General features: G+C 35.7%; 1 protein-coding gene across 1 annotated transcript in view; it reads left to right on the top strand.

The window, feature by feature from the left end:
- Positions 1–11,706: 11,706 nt before the first annotated feature.
- Positions 11,707–13,499, top strand: part of LOC115242019 (lachesin-like) — a 201,096-nt gene continuing 199,303 nt past the window's right edge. The window contains exon 1 of the mRNA XM_029818022.1: positions 11,707–12,332. The gene's annotated coding sequence lies outside the window, so the exon portion shown is untranslated. The remainder of the gene's footprint in view (positions 12,333–13,499) is intronic.

The raw sequence follows: 13,499 nt of genomic DNA, 5'->3' as shown, positions 1-13,499 counted from the left end.
AAAAGCGAGCGAGAGAGCACGTTTCGGGGCTCGCGGGACTCGGGCGAAACAATATAAAGTCTCGCGTCGAGAGAAATACGGAAGAAACTCTCGGGAGAAATCTTTCTCTTGTATCGACGGTTAAATGCGCGAAAGTTGGCAAAAATCCGTCGCGCTCGATATCGTAGCTTCTCGGGATTAGCCCGAGTGTCTTTAGGATCTTTACCGTATTCTTCAATCGCGAATGTTCTATTTAAAAAACTGCCTTAATTTTGGCAAACTTTACTAATCGCAGCGTAGATTGTTCGAAGATTGTAAAGCAAAAATGCAATTTCCTGTCTGCAATTTCTGCATGGAAGATTCTTTAGAATTCGTCCGGCTATTATCGGCATCTTCGTTGATGTAGAAGTGAGAATTCGTTTCAATGCCCAGACGAGTATTTCACCTGGGTTCGAAGGATAAGGCGTCCTTTTGCAGATGTCGCAGAATGCACACGCGAAGATGTATTTCTTTTTACTGTACAGCCGTAGGTTTTCCGCGATATCATTCTCCGTGTGTCCATGTGCTTGTTCACCGTAAACAGGTCGGTGCACATATATACACGCGTATATGCATCTCGTTTCCTTCGATACTGTCGTCTGCCCTTTCTGCAATTCACTCGAAGGAAAGGGGATCTGTCCATTCTTTCGAAGAGAATAGCGATAATAGTTATATGTATAAGTTCGGCATCATAAACTTTACATTTTGATCTCAGTGCGATTTTGCAAATTATAATAAAAAATTGTAATCAAAACGTTTATTGATTTTATCTACAGATGTGTATATGTATACATCATATATTTTATATATGGCAATAGAACACCCTTTTTTTTTTTTAGTCTTACATCATCAAATACGTAACGTTGCGCCATCAATATGTCGTTTATGGATAAATATTTTTTATGCTTCTGTGCATTAGGAAAATATAATACCCGTTGGTTATAAATTATGTTAAATCAAAATATTCTTCGCGCCGTAGAATGGCGAGTGGTTGAATCCCATTTACATTGCGTTTTCATATTCCCCATTAATCATAGTACGGCCAACCATGATGGATCGTTTTCTCCGTAAGCATGTACTCATGCACTCTTACCCTATACCGTACCACTATACATATAATAAATATAGTAATATCGCGTAGAAAATTCTATGTGCGTTCTATGAATTCCATTTCCCCTTTCTAGTGTTTCCTCTAGAAAAGCAAATACCGATAAGTTTTTTAAAATATAATGAGTTATAATGTTGCTTTTAGCGTCGTTCGAAATATCAATCTTATCTTTTAAATTTCTTACTTTTTATCTTTTTTTAATTGTCCACTTCAATTTTTTTAATTTCAAAAATAAAAATCAATTTCATATAATTATATTAAGTAATACCTTTTCTTTATGAACGTTTGCATGAATAAAAAATTCAATCAATAAGAGTTAATCGCCAGTTTGACATTTAAAATCTATGCGATCTAAAACGATCGTTTTATTTGCACCGGAAGTACGGATAATCCTCTCATAATTCATTGCTATAGATTCGGCGCGATTTCAGCAAAATGTAGAGTGGTAACAAACTCACACAAAGATATAATATATACAGAGTGTATAAAAAATAGCACACTTTCTCAAGTTTAATCTAAATTTTCAATTACAAATTTCAACATATTAAATGCTGTATGAAATCAATTATAGAGAATAAAATAATTTGTTATTTATTTACATATATTTTTAAGAAAATTAATAATTGGGTAAAATTATCTCAATTTGTACTCGCCTTGAATTTAAAGATTATGAATTATTGTAGTAATAAATGTCTTTTGTTGAAGGAAAAATGCAGAAAAAATTTACACGATTTCTGAGATGCTCAGTACATATCTAGAGCTTTTTCGAACTTATGTGCATGCGAGCGTGTGTAACACATACAGTCGCTAGGAAAAAAGCTGAGCGGAGAGGTCTGCGTCTTGCCTCGTGCAAGGCGAATATCGCGACGGAGCTTTTATCGTATAAAGTGCAGAGAGAACTGAATTAACGTGCTTTAGGCGGCCGTCGCGTCGCGGAAAGTTCGGTAAAGAGAGTGAACCGGAGTAATCTCGTGTAAGGAAAATCTCCGCGAAATGAAAGATGCATTGCGCTCTTCTGCGTAAACGACGTAACGATAGGCATTAATTCCCGGGCACGGTCTTCTTGTTTTATAAACGCGTCTCGATTATAGTCATGTGTGACGTCCATATTGAGTAACATGCATAAAAATTCGTCTTTTACGCTCGAAACTTCATGTAAAGCCGGGGTATCGTGAAAGAAGATCGAGGAGTACGAGAAAGATTACTTTAGATTTTTATGTATATATGTATATTTGTATATATACAGGGTGCGGCATTTATAGTGACGCGGGCAAAATTATTTCTTTATTTATTTAAAAGCTCTTTTAATATAATAATTAATATTATATAATTTAACATTGATAATTAAGCATTTAATCAGATTTTGAGTGATATGAAATGATGTGATTAAATAAATACAAAATTATTTAGTTTAATTAAATTCCCTAACACTTTTTTAATTAGAGCATGGTAAAAGTCTTATGACCTCGTTGAATTAATCAATAAAATATTCCGGATTTTGATTTTATTAATAAAATTGAACGGCAGTTTCAGGAGTAATCTTTATCTTGTTGATTGCTTGATAAGATATTTAATATCGCAAAATCTAACAAGCTCTCGGCCGCTTCTTACCACAAAGTATTTCCGCTTGCTACCACCTTCCTTTAATTCTTTTTGCCACCAAAATGGTTTTTTTCTCTCTTTAATTAAACTTTCCGCAAAAACATGTTTCTTGAGATGATAGCTATTTACGTTTTAATCAGACTTCTCTACTTGCAACAACTTGCCATATACATATTTTCCATGTATCAGCTCTCTAGATTAACCGAAAGTATAAAAAAAACTCTTTAGTTGATTTCTTGGATCTTACTTTTTCAAAGTTTCTTAAGTTTCAACGCTTTCATAAAAAATATCTTGATGGCTTAAAATCTTTAATGTAACTACATATATCTCTTTAAGCTCAAGCCTTAAATGTTAAAGTTTAATTAAGTAAAGTTTCGTGTATGTATATGTGTGTCAGAATATATATAATCAAATATTAAAATTTTTTATTATCTATTTGCATTAAAAAAAAAAAAATACGATTATATGGAAGCCAAGGTATCGAAAGCTTAACAAAATTTATGGTAGCTAGAGGATTAAAGTGGATCGTTCATGTAGCAACGGCGGAATTAACGGAGAATCGAGCACTTCTCGCGAATCCTGTTTGAGATGAGACGCTAAACAGTTGTCTGGCACATCGACGCCGTTTTCTCAGTCCGCGGTCATTGCGCTATTCGCATAATCCCGCAGGGCGAAATTCTGGGACGAATGTAAACAGGACAACTATGCAAACACAGTCGTTCCTGCGAGTTTCTACCGGACAGGACGGGTTGCGGTGAAAGAAGCCGCTTTCCTCTCTCTGTTTCTTTCTCTTTCTCTCTCTCTCTCTCTTTCCGTCTCTCTCTTCCCATTTCTCTTTCTCAGGGCATGTTACCTCAACCGACGAGTATCGTTCGCATTTTCGCACACATGCGCTATTTTGCTCTTTGTCCCTTCTGCTTCTCGTCGTTTTCTTTTTTATCTCGTTTTCGAGCAAGCGCGCGCGCTTACGTCGTCACGCTCCGACCAACCCGCGGAAGTTGAATCCTGTGACAAGAGTTCGTGCGTCGAGCGTCAGACCGCAACTTGCCCCGCAGGACTTGTAGACAATGTTCTGATAGTAATATTAAACTTACCCGGTCTCTCTCTCTCTCTCTCTCTCTCTCTCTCTCTCTCTTGATTCCTCTCAGCGGCCTGGTTTACGGACTCTCCCACTTACTATTGTGCGGCTTCGATAAGCGCGCATTTTACAAAGGAGCTTATTCCCTGCTCGATAAATAGCGTCGGTGCATTTGAAACTAATGACAAGCAGACTGTAGTGATTTCGACAAAAGAGAAACCGTTCTGTTGAAATTAATATAGATGTTAATTAAATTCATTAATAATAACAAGAATCTCTATTAAGATTTGTCAGAAAAGAATTAGCTGTACATCAAATGAAAATTTTGAAATTAAATTTTTAGAAACAGTCGCTCTATAAATAACCCTATAAATAATGGTATTAATTCCGTTTTTGGTTTTGTTATATAAATGTGAATTTCGTATCATTCTCGGCGTTCTCTCGTTGCTTAATATTAGATTCACAGGAACCGTTTAGTTATGGTAGAGATTTCTTTGAAAGACATAAAAATACTTTCGCCGTATATATTCTTGAATTCAAATTCACGTGCGATGAATATGCAGAGCCCAATGTAATTGCAAATGCGCGGAATACGTACCGCCAAGCTCAGTTACCCCGTTTCATATTTCGAGAATGCCGAAGCATCCTCCTTAATTTCGACTGTTTTCATCTTGTTGCTAGGATACCAATCATAATTTACAGAGAACAGTAAAGATTTTCGAACAAGTATTACGCGTTAATTGGCCATTTTGCTTCAACTTCGCTGTTTTGTACCGCGATTACCTTGATGTTTTCCCTCAAAGCGCTTTTTTTGGCGATTCATTAAGACGACGAAAATAAAATTAACGATTTAAGAATGCATATATAAAGTACTTTTTGTAATATAATTATAAATATAGGATTTTTTAGTGTGTAGAGCAAATACACAAAAATTAATCCCAGTAATTAAATAAATAAAAAAATTAATTCCAAAAAAATGAAAGAAAGTAAAACAAAGTAATCAATATTTGCAAATTAAAAAATACGATAAATTTTATGTTGGATTATAATACGATATTTTATAATGAAATCACAGAACATTATCAAATATATAGTTCAATAATTGATTGCAGTTTAATTATGATGTTCTAATTTCACACTGAGCAGTATTTGCGTTCGTTAAATATAAATGAATATGATAAATATTAAAAATTTATTTTTGTTGATTCGTAAACATATAGACACACATACATATACATATACATAGTGGCTTGTTTTGTCACATTTGATTATAATTGACAATTTGTTACGTCGCATACTTTCGGACGACAGTATCCTTTCTCCGAAAATAGTCGCATCCACAGATATTCCTTCGATCTCCGTTCGATGTCCGTTTCTCATCGTGGAAAGTCGCTCGTTTCTTTTGTCTCCGCGTCGTCATTGTCATCCAATAGCGCCCGCTTTTACCCCAATCGCGACAAAGGGGTTCGAGTATCGGCGCTTCTGATGGAGCGGCGCGCTAAGAAATCTGATTGTAGAGGCGACGAGAGAGCGAACTAACACGTCTCTATTTTTCCCGCGGCGTCATCGTCTCGCGTTCGTGTACCGCAAAAACCCCATTCGCCGTCTTTTATTATTTCCCCGCGTCGCCCTCATCGCACGCCACCGTCGCCACTTCCCTTACTCGCCCTCCGTGCTCTCACCTCTCAAAGAAATATCACGACTATTTCAATTCCCGCTGATATTGCTGGCCGATAGAAGAGCGCCTGAAATGATTCTTTATTTTATACCACGCGTATCCTACGGCTACGTCGTCTACACTGATTTCGAACGTGCTCGAAATCCTTCGTAACTACATATATTTAACTATATAGGAGTTTATGTGCAGCTAATGCTCGTATAAAAATAATTGCTAATATAGAGTTCAGATGCAAATTTATATCTTAAGAATAATATATAATAAACATTACCTTTTTTTTTTTGCGTTGAATGATATACATACAGGGTTGGGTAAGTTAATTTTTTTTTTAAATTAAGTTAAGTTTAAAGTTAAAGGCCCAAAAATTAAGTTTACATTAAAAATTACTTAAACAAAAATTAACTCAGTTAAAGTTAAGTTAAAAAATTATTAACTCATGAAAGTTAAAAGTTAATTCTCTATCCAATAGCGAATCGACACATTCGACAAACTTGTACGACAAATGAAATATTCACATTACGATCAACCATTTTCATACGACTTTAATATTGATGAATTATTTTAACTTGTATAAAAAAAATTAATAAATTAATGTTAATGTATTTAAAAATAACTAGTTTGAGTTAAAAGTTAACACGTTTAAAATTAACTAAATTAAGTTAAAAGTTATTAACTTTTCAATTTTTTAACTTAACTTTTAACTGTTTAAGTTACTACCCAATCCTGGATACATATATGTCATTTTTCATTCAAAATTAATATACACAGGCTATTTGGTTACATATTTTAAGGCTTTACAGAGAAAAATATTGCTTAAATTGTCAGAAAGGACTATAAACTGAAAATATATAATATTTTAATTAAATTTTATAAGAGAATTTCAGATTAATCAAAGATAAGACTATAAGACTATAAGAGACAAGAATATGCATGATAAGATTATTTATTTTAAATTTAACAATTGGCGGCTTTTGGATATAATTGGTAGATACATTTGTATGAGAAACGCTTCTCTCAACTAAGTTACTAGTGACTTGTTGTATATGTACATACACATATATGAAGATGACTATAATAATCTCCGTTACTGTTCTATTGCCGCGCGTTTGCAATATATTATTCTGCACGACCGTTCACAACCAAACCCGAATTTGCGAACTATTTCTGCAATCTAACGCCCGCGTTCCCAGTAACTCGCATAATTCGACCGATACTATTTCCAGCATTTGCATAGGCCAGATACGTTACGAAGCGAGTCGCATCGCGAGCGTGTCGAAACAAGAATCGATATCCAATAACTTAATTCCGTTTGAATTTTTTTGAGGCTACGAAGATTACGTTCTCATACGACGAGTTAAAGAAAATTTTTATTCATTAGACTGATCTATTACTTCATTATCAATATTAGTCTATTCAGCTGGGATGAGGAAAAAGTCGGCGCGTAAAAGTTAACGCTTTTAGAGGAATAATTTTTTTCACATTTCTCTCTCTCACTTGAATATATAAGAATTTTCGAAGTAAAATCGATTTGCGCGCGTAAAGAGAGTATGTCAGGAAGGCCTTCGGTCTTCGTAGGGGAACACGCTTACCTTATATAACATGGGAAATTGGCAGGAGGTATTTCCTAATATCGAACGCGCGTCCTCCCTGGAAAAGAATGTCGGTGTGACATCACAGAGAGAAAGAGAGAGAGGAAGAGAGAGAGAGAGAGAGAGAGGGAAAGTAGAAAAAAAGGGAAAGAAAGGGAGTGTGCTTTTACTCCCGAAAATTTCGCCGAATCAAAGGATCGGGGGATAGAAGGGAGCTCCTTGATTTCCACTCCGCACTTTTTCGATTAGGAAAGTCGTATCACCGGTGTTTATGAAGTGCGCATTTTTACGAGACTCCATTCGTGCCGACTCGACTCTTTTCTATTCGTACGATGAGATAAAGCCAATTGTATGAAAACGAAGCGGATCGAAAAGTGACACATGATTATATTTATCATAAATGTATGATATATAGCTAATATTATTTTGTTTTATACTGCTGAAATTATTTTTCGAAATAAAACATATCTCTAAAGGCTCTTAATGAATAAAAATTATTTTACTAAAATCAGATAATATTTAATGTAGAAGATAGAGATGAATGCCAAATTGTGCCGTAAATCTTCCTAATTTAAAGAATTAAATTTATGAAGCACTTTTATAAGCTTGATTTGAAATTATCTTGGTTTATTTCATTTTCCTAATATTATTTTGAACTACATAAATATGCCAAAATTATAACATCTAAAATTATATGACATGTAAACATGTTTGTCATATAGTAGCTGAAATCTAAATATAAAGACTAAGATTTATCTTTAGAAATAGTTTTCTCAATAGTAAATGAAGCTGTAAAGAGAAGTGTTCCGTTAAAATAGGAGATACTAACTTAAATATTCTCAATAACATAGTCGTATATTCTGCGATTTTTGTTAAACCATCGCGAAATATTTGCTTGTTTGGTGATAAATATTTCTCATATTTCTCATATGTACATTTATATATAAATTCCTCTGGATTCTGGAAGAATGCAGTTTACCTGTCATCGCTCTTTTCTAGTGTATGCGTAGTGTGTACTGCGAGGCAGTATAAAACAAAAATCGCGATCCATTGACATAGTACGATACGATATGTAGTAAAATATTAATATAAAAATACTAGAATGTTCGCGCGCTGGAAGAAGCGAGCATCTCGAACGAGATTAAAAAGAAGAAGAGAAAGTACGAGACGTTGGTGAAACAAGAACAGACAACAGGCTCTTTTCGAATGTATCTGTTGATTATTTGATAAACTTTGAAATAGATTGCGCAAATATGGCACAGGACAGGGATGCACGTGGATGTTATTTAAGTTGATGTAAAAGTTGCTCCCAAAAGACAACGAAGTACTTAAAGTTACCGAATAATTATTTTCAAAAGTCTTGTGTATATATACATATATATACATAATGAGTGTTTATATTAGATATTTTCAGAGAATGTGTAATATTAATCCTAAATTGCTCTCGTTTAAATAAACATAGCAAACGCGAGTATACATTTATCGGGTACGAATTAAATATCGCTTTGAAATACGTTCCACTCTGCGTTCTCTTATTGCGCGGCGTTCTCGCAATAATCGATTTAATTAAATTCTCGGTCTACAGTAGTTATCGTCGGAAGTTCGCCGATCGATCCCGTTTACCTGCGAAACTTTAAACGCACACGCGTTATGGCGCAAATATAATTCTGCGCAACGAACTGCTCTATCCGCGATAGACGCGGTGCATTAGGCACACCCCGTGCACGCGCCTCCGATAATGCATGGGGTATAAATGTAACGGAGAATTTAAGACAAATATTTGTTTGTCCCGTGACACGCAAACTGTTCGCACTAAAACTCAACCAACAACGGCAACCGGGAAATATAAAATTTTTATAAAAGTAAAAACAGTATTATAATTGAAAATGACATGTTTCTTCTGTAAGAGAAAAATAAATAAATTATAGTTAGCGTTATCTTTGCCTAGAGATGAGAATCGTTATTTTATCATGCATGTGATTGAACAAATTATATCAAATATTAATTAAATATTAGTTAAATATTTTTTTACTGATAAGAGATTAAAAGAGGGAAGTTATTTTTATTCTTTAATCTTCTTTATTTTTTAATTTTTTGTCATACTTTGCGAAAAAGCACGATTATACCAGAGAAGAGAATTGTTATTTTATCATGCATGTGATTGAAAGAGTTATATTAAGAGTTAAATATTTTTTACTGATAAGAGATTAAAAGAGAAGAGTTATTTTTATTCTTTAATATTCTTTATTTTTTGTCATATTTATGCGAAAAAGCACGATTATACCAAATTAAACACGAATTTTAAAACCGAGAAAATAGTTACATGTTATTACTACAATCTGCAAAATATGTTATATACGAGATCACGATGAATCTAACGAGGAGTAAATATAACGGAAATTTTAAGATTTAAGAACATTTGTTTATCCTGTAACGTGGTATCCTGTCACAGCGATATTCGACGTGGACTCGGGAGAGCGCGCAGGAGACAAGTTGAGGGGATGAGTTAAACTTTTAACGAGCTTTCTTCCTTCCTTCTCTCGGTCTTCTTAAAGTTTCTCATGAACGGGCGCAATCCCTACGTTTCTGTTTCATCCTGTTTCCCGTCGACGAATGCCGAACTTTCTCCTATCGTCCTGCGATGACACAAGTCTACATTTATCCGCGAGCATCCATCAATCATGCCGCGAGAGATTCTCGGCCCGAAGAGGTGTGTGATTTATCTGCACGATGAATACGCCGGTTAAAATCGCTCGGATGAGGGAAGCCGATGGCGGACGTTTGCGTTTCGTCTCTTTGTTCAGAATTAAGCGCGGTTTTTATAGCACTTTTCTCTTTTACTTTCAACACTATTAATGTGAGAACTATCACATATTAGTTTAAAAATTTATTGATTATAACAGAGATACATTTGCGCGTATTAAATAATATTTACAATAATAAAATGTCGTTTCTTAAAAATGTGTTACGTGTCTCTTTTTTAATATGTGAATAATTTTAATATGTAAAATAATATATTGAATATATAACATTATATAACAATATATAACATTATTTATTAATGCTAAGAGATTTTATCCTATATCAATTATTATTATGTTCACGCAAGATGATTTAAAATATTTTTATTTGAATTACAATCATGCTATAAATCTTTTCATTTCATGTCGTTGAGAATAGCATAGCCTAGAAAGCACTTTCATATTTATTGCGACATATATGGGACCCATGCAGCGTGTACCACGCATTATAGTCGTATGGCGAGCTTTCCCTCTCCAAGCACGCTTCCGGCACGCGGCCGAGATTCCCCGCGATATCGCGAGAACGGCAATTATTTCGTTGGAAGAATTTTCCTGAAACGTTTCCGGAATTTTCACGTAAAGTTAATGGAATTCGAAGGAGAAAGTTACGAACACGGCCTCGAACACCTGCCGTAATAAGATATTTCGTGTGCGTGCGCGCGCATATACAGTTGTTAGTGGTGGCATTCCTCTGGAAATAATAATAATTCCACGAAACTTCGCTTTTCTTCCACAGCATGCGACTGAATAATGTTATTAAATGCACCGAGTTCCCGTGCTTGTGTACAAAACCGAGCTATAAAGGCCACGATAAATGGAGGCTTTTTTGAAGAAATGTTAAATTACATTTCCCTATTTTTTCGGATATATTTTTGACGGAATACTTGATAAAATTAATTACAGTGTATTACAGTATATTCATTGAAGTAAAACATTTGAGAGAAAAAGAAAGAGGGAGCGTCGATGCATTGAGTCGAAGCACCTTCGTCGTCCACCTTTCGACCTTGCGACACGCGGCGACGTTCACACCGCGAACGCGCGCTTCTTCTCACCGCACTCCCCCACACACGAGACTACCGTCGGAGTCGGCAGATGCGGTGGAGGGTAGGGAGGGGAGGGGAGACGGGATGGGAGAGAGAGAAAGAGAGAGAGAGAGAGAGAGAGAGAGAGGGAAAGAGAAAGAGAGAGAGAGAGAGAGAGAGAGAGAGAGAGAGAGAGAGAGAGAAAAAGAGAGAGAGAGAGAGAGAGAGAGAATCGCATTTATTTCATAATAGAAACAATTGTAATTGTAATTGATAATCTATTTTATAAATGTTTAAAAAGAAAAAGCCTACTAATTAAGAAAACAAAAGAATGGAGAAAATTTCGGATTATATTTAATCGACTCTGTAAAATGTCCAAAAAAATGTCAAAAAGAAGTGCAAAAGCTAATGATAAAAATTTTAAAGCTCTAAAGTGCAAGAGATAAAACTGTACAACATACAGCGTCAAAAAAGTAAGAGACTAATAAGAATGGGATAAAACCACCGAGTTGAGACGGTACAGATGCTCGCGGTCACGACCCACTCTCTCGTCTCTTCCTCCCCTCAACGTCGTGTATCCGACATTCGGCGACTTCCCATGCCAGCAACACGTGATATCCCGGAGCTCTCCCGTCGCATCAAAAACCCGCATGCGTGCGATGCATAAGGACGAGCGACGGGACGAGCGACGCGCCGCGATTTCTCGACGAGAATGGGGTGCGCGGGCCGATCGGCCGATCATGCGCGAGCTTTTCGAACTTCCGACCGGCCCGGTAGATCGGCGGCCCGTGTGAGAGAGCAGTCAGTGCAGTCAGCGCAGTCAATGCAGCCGGCGATTCTGCGGACCCTCTCACAGAGCCCGAAAGCGTTGATTCCGTTAGCGGGAAAGTATCGCCGCGAGGGGTTCGTTTCGAAAAGGCACTTTGCCGTTCCAGGAGTGGCTAGAAGGGTCGGTGGCGGGGATATTATAGCGAGAGAGAAACCGAGAGATTGAGAAGAGAAGAGAGGTAGCTGGGGGGGTTGAGATAAGCAGGCTAGAGAGAGTGAGCAGAAAGGAGAGAGACAGAGAGGAAGAGAGAAAGAGAGATAGAGAGAGGGGGGTCAGGTAGATAAAGAGGGTTGCTGGAGTGAGGGAGAGGACGGTCCGGAGGGATGGAGACCGTGAGAGCGTGAGAGGGTAGCGATTGTGCTACAGTCGCACCGCGACACCCCCACGAGCGAAACCGCGCGCGGCAGCCCGCACTCTCGTGTATAGAGCTGTGTACGTGTATATTGCGAAAACGGGTCCGCGAACAGTGCTATGCTTTTGAGGCCGCGATCTGTAAGGTGTCCTTCGTCCTCGTCGTCGTTGGCCTTATTCTCATTATTTTCCTTCAAGTGGGCGCACCAGTTTGCGAGTACCGTCCAGCGCACCGTAGCGCAGCGCTTCTAATGGGGTGAGTCTTTTTCTTGTATAAGTGGCCTTACGCAGGTAGTATACATTTTCTTTTTTGACTTTATAGACAGTTAGCGGCAATATATTAAAGACGTGACATATGTTTAATGTCAAGAATATTTTAATCTTGAAATGATAAACGGTTAAAGGTCCGTTTTTGATAAAAGTATAAATGGATAGTATAAAAAAAATTATTAGTTATAAGGTTAATTTATTTAAATGAGAATCTTTTGTGCGATGCGCGATTATCAAGATATTACGTATCGAAAGTTAAAAGCTTGGAAATAAAACGGCGTTCGATCAAATATTTGCTGAGGAAAAATCGGCTTCGCATCCCCTAAATCTGTGCTCAAAAAGCAGCGCACATCCCTTACAATATCTTACTTGGATTTCGGCAGGATATATTTTAGAGTTTAGGATCAAGGCTCGTAAGCAAATTTTTCAGAAAAATTCTTTTAGAAATGTAGTAATATAATTTTATCGCAGCTCATCATTATACTTTTATGTAAATTTGTATAATAATCGAGATATTAAGCCAAACATAATTAAATATTGTGCTTACAATATAAAACAAATTGCTTTGTCCCATATTCAACGCAGATGCTGATATATATATGTATATTTAATGTATTTTGAAATAACGTTTGAAAACAAGACGGTGACAGTTACCTATTATTTTTTATAGCAAAAAACTAGATATAAAAATCTGGTTGTAAAAATTTTGTTAATACATACACTTCATTATGCATTTGCCATCAAGGTACATTTTATTTGACAAAATTTTTATCTTTGATTTCATGATTTATTTGATTCAAATGAAAGCATTTAATATATATCTAATATTCTGGATATCTATTAAATGGATGGTGTTTTTAAATATTATTGTTATCCATTGGTCTAGAAATACACTGAAGATAAATTTCAATCAACGGAATTAAATTTTCTTTGCCAATTTCATATATATGTATGTACGTGTATATTGGATTCACAAAAAATTTAATTTAATTTATTAGAATCATCTAAATTTACGGATAGAAATAAAATTTTGAAATAATATGTACCACATATATTTTTTACACTTTTTTTCTTAATATTAGAAATTGATCTTAACAATTTATATTTTTTTTTCTTCAAATGCCACAATCAGAAAATTAGGATATTGAATGTA

The sequence above is a fragment of the Formica exsecta genome, unplaced genomic scaffold (assembly GCF_003651465.1).
Source record: "Formica exsecta isolate Colony F162 unplaced genomic scaffold, ASM365146v1 scaffold556, whole genome shotgun sequence".
Lineage (NCBI taxonomy): Eukaryota > Metazoa > Arthropoda > Insecta > Hymenoptera > Formicidae > Formica > Formica exsecta.
This window is presented reverse-complemented; position numbering and strand designations above follow the sequence as displayed.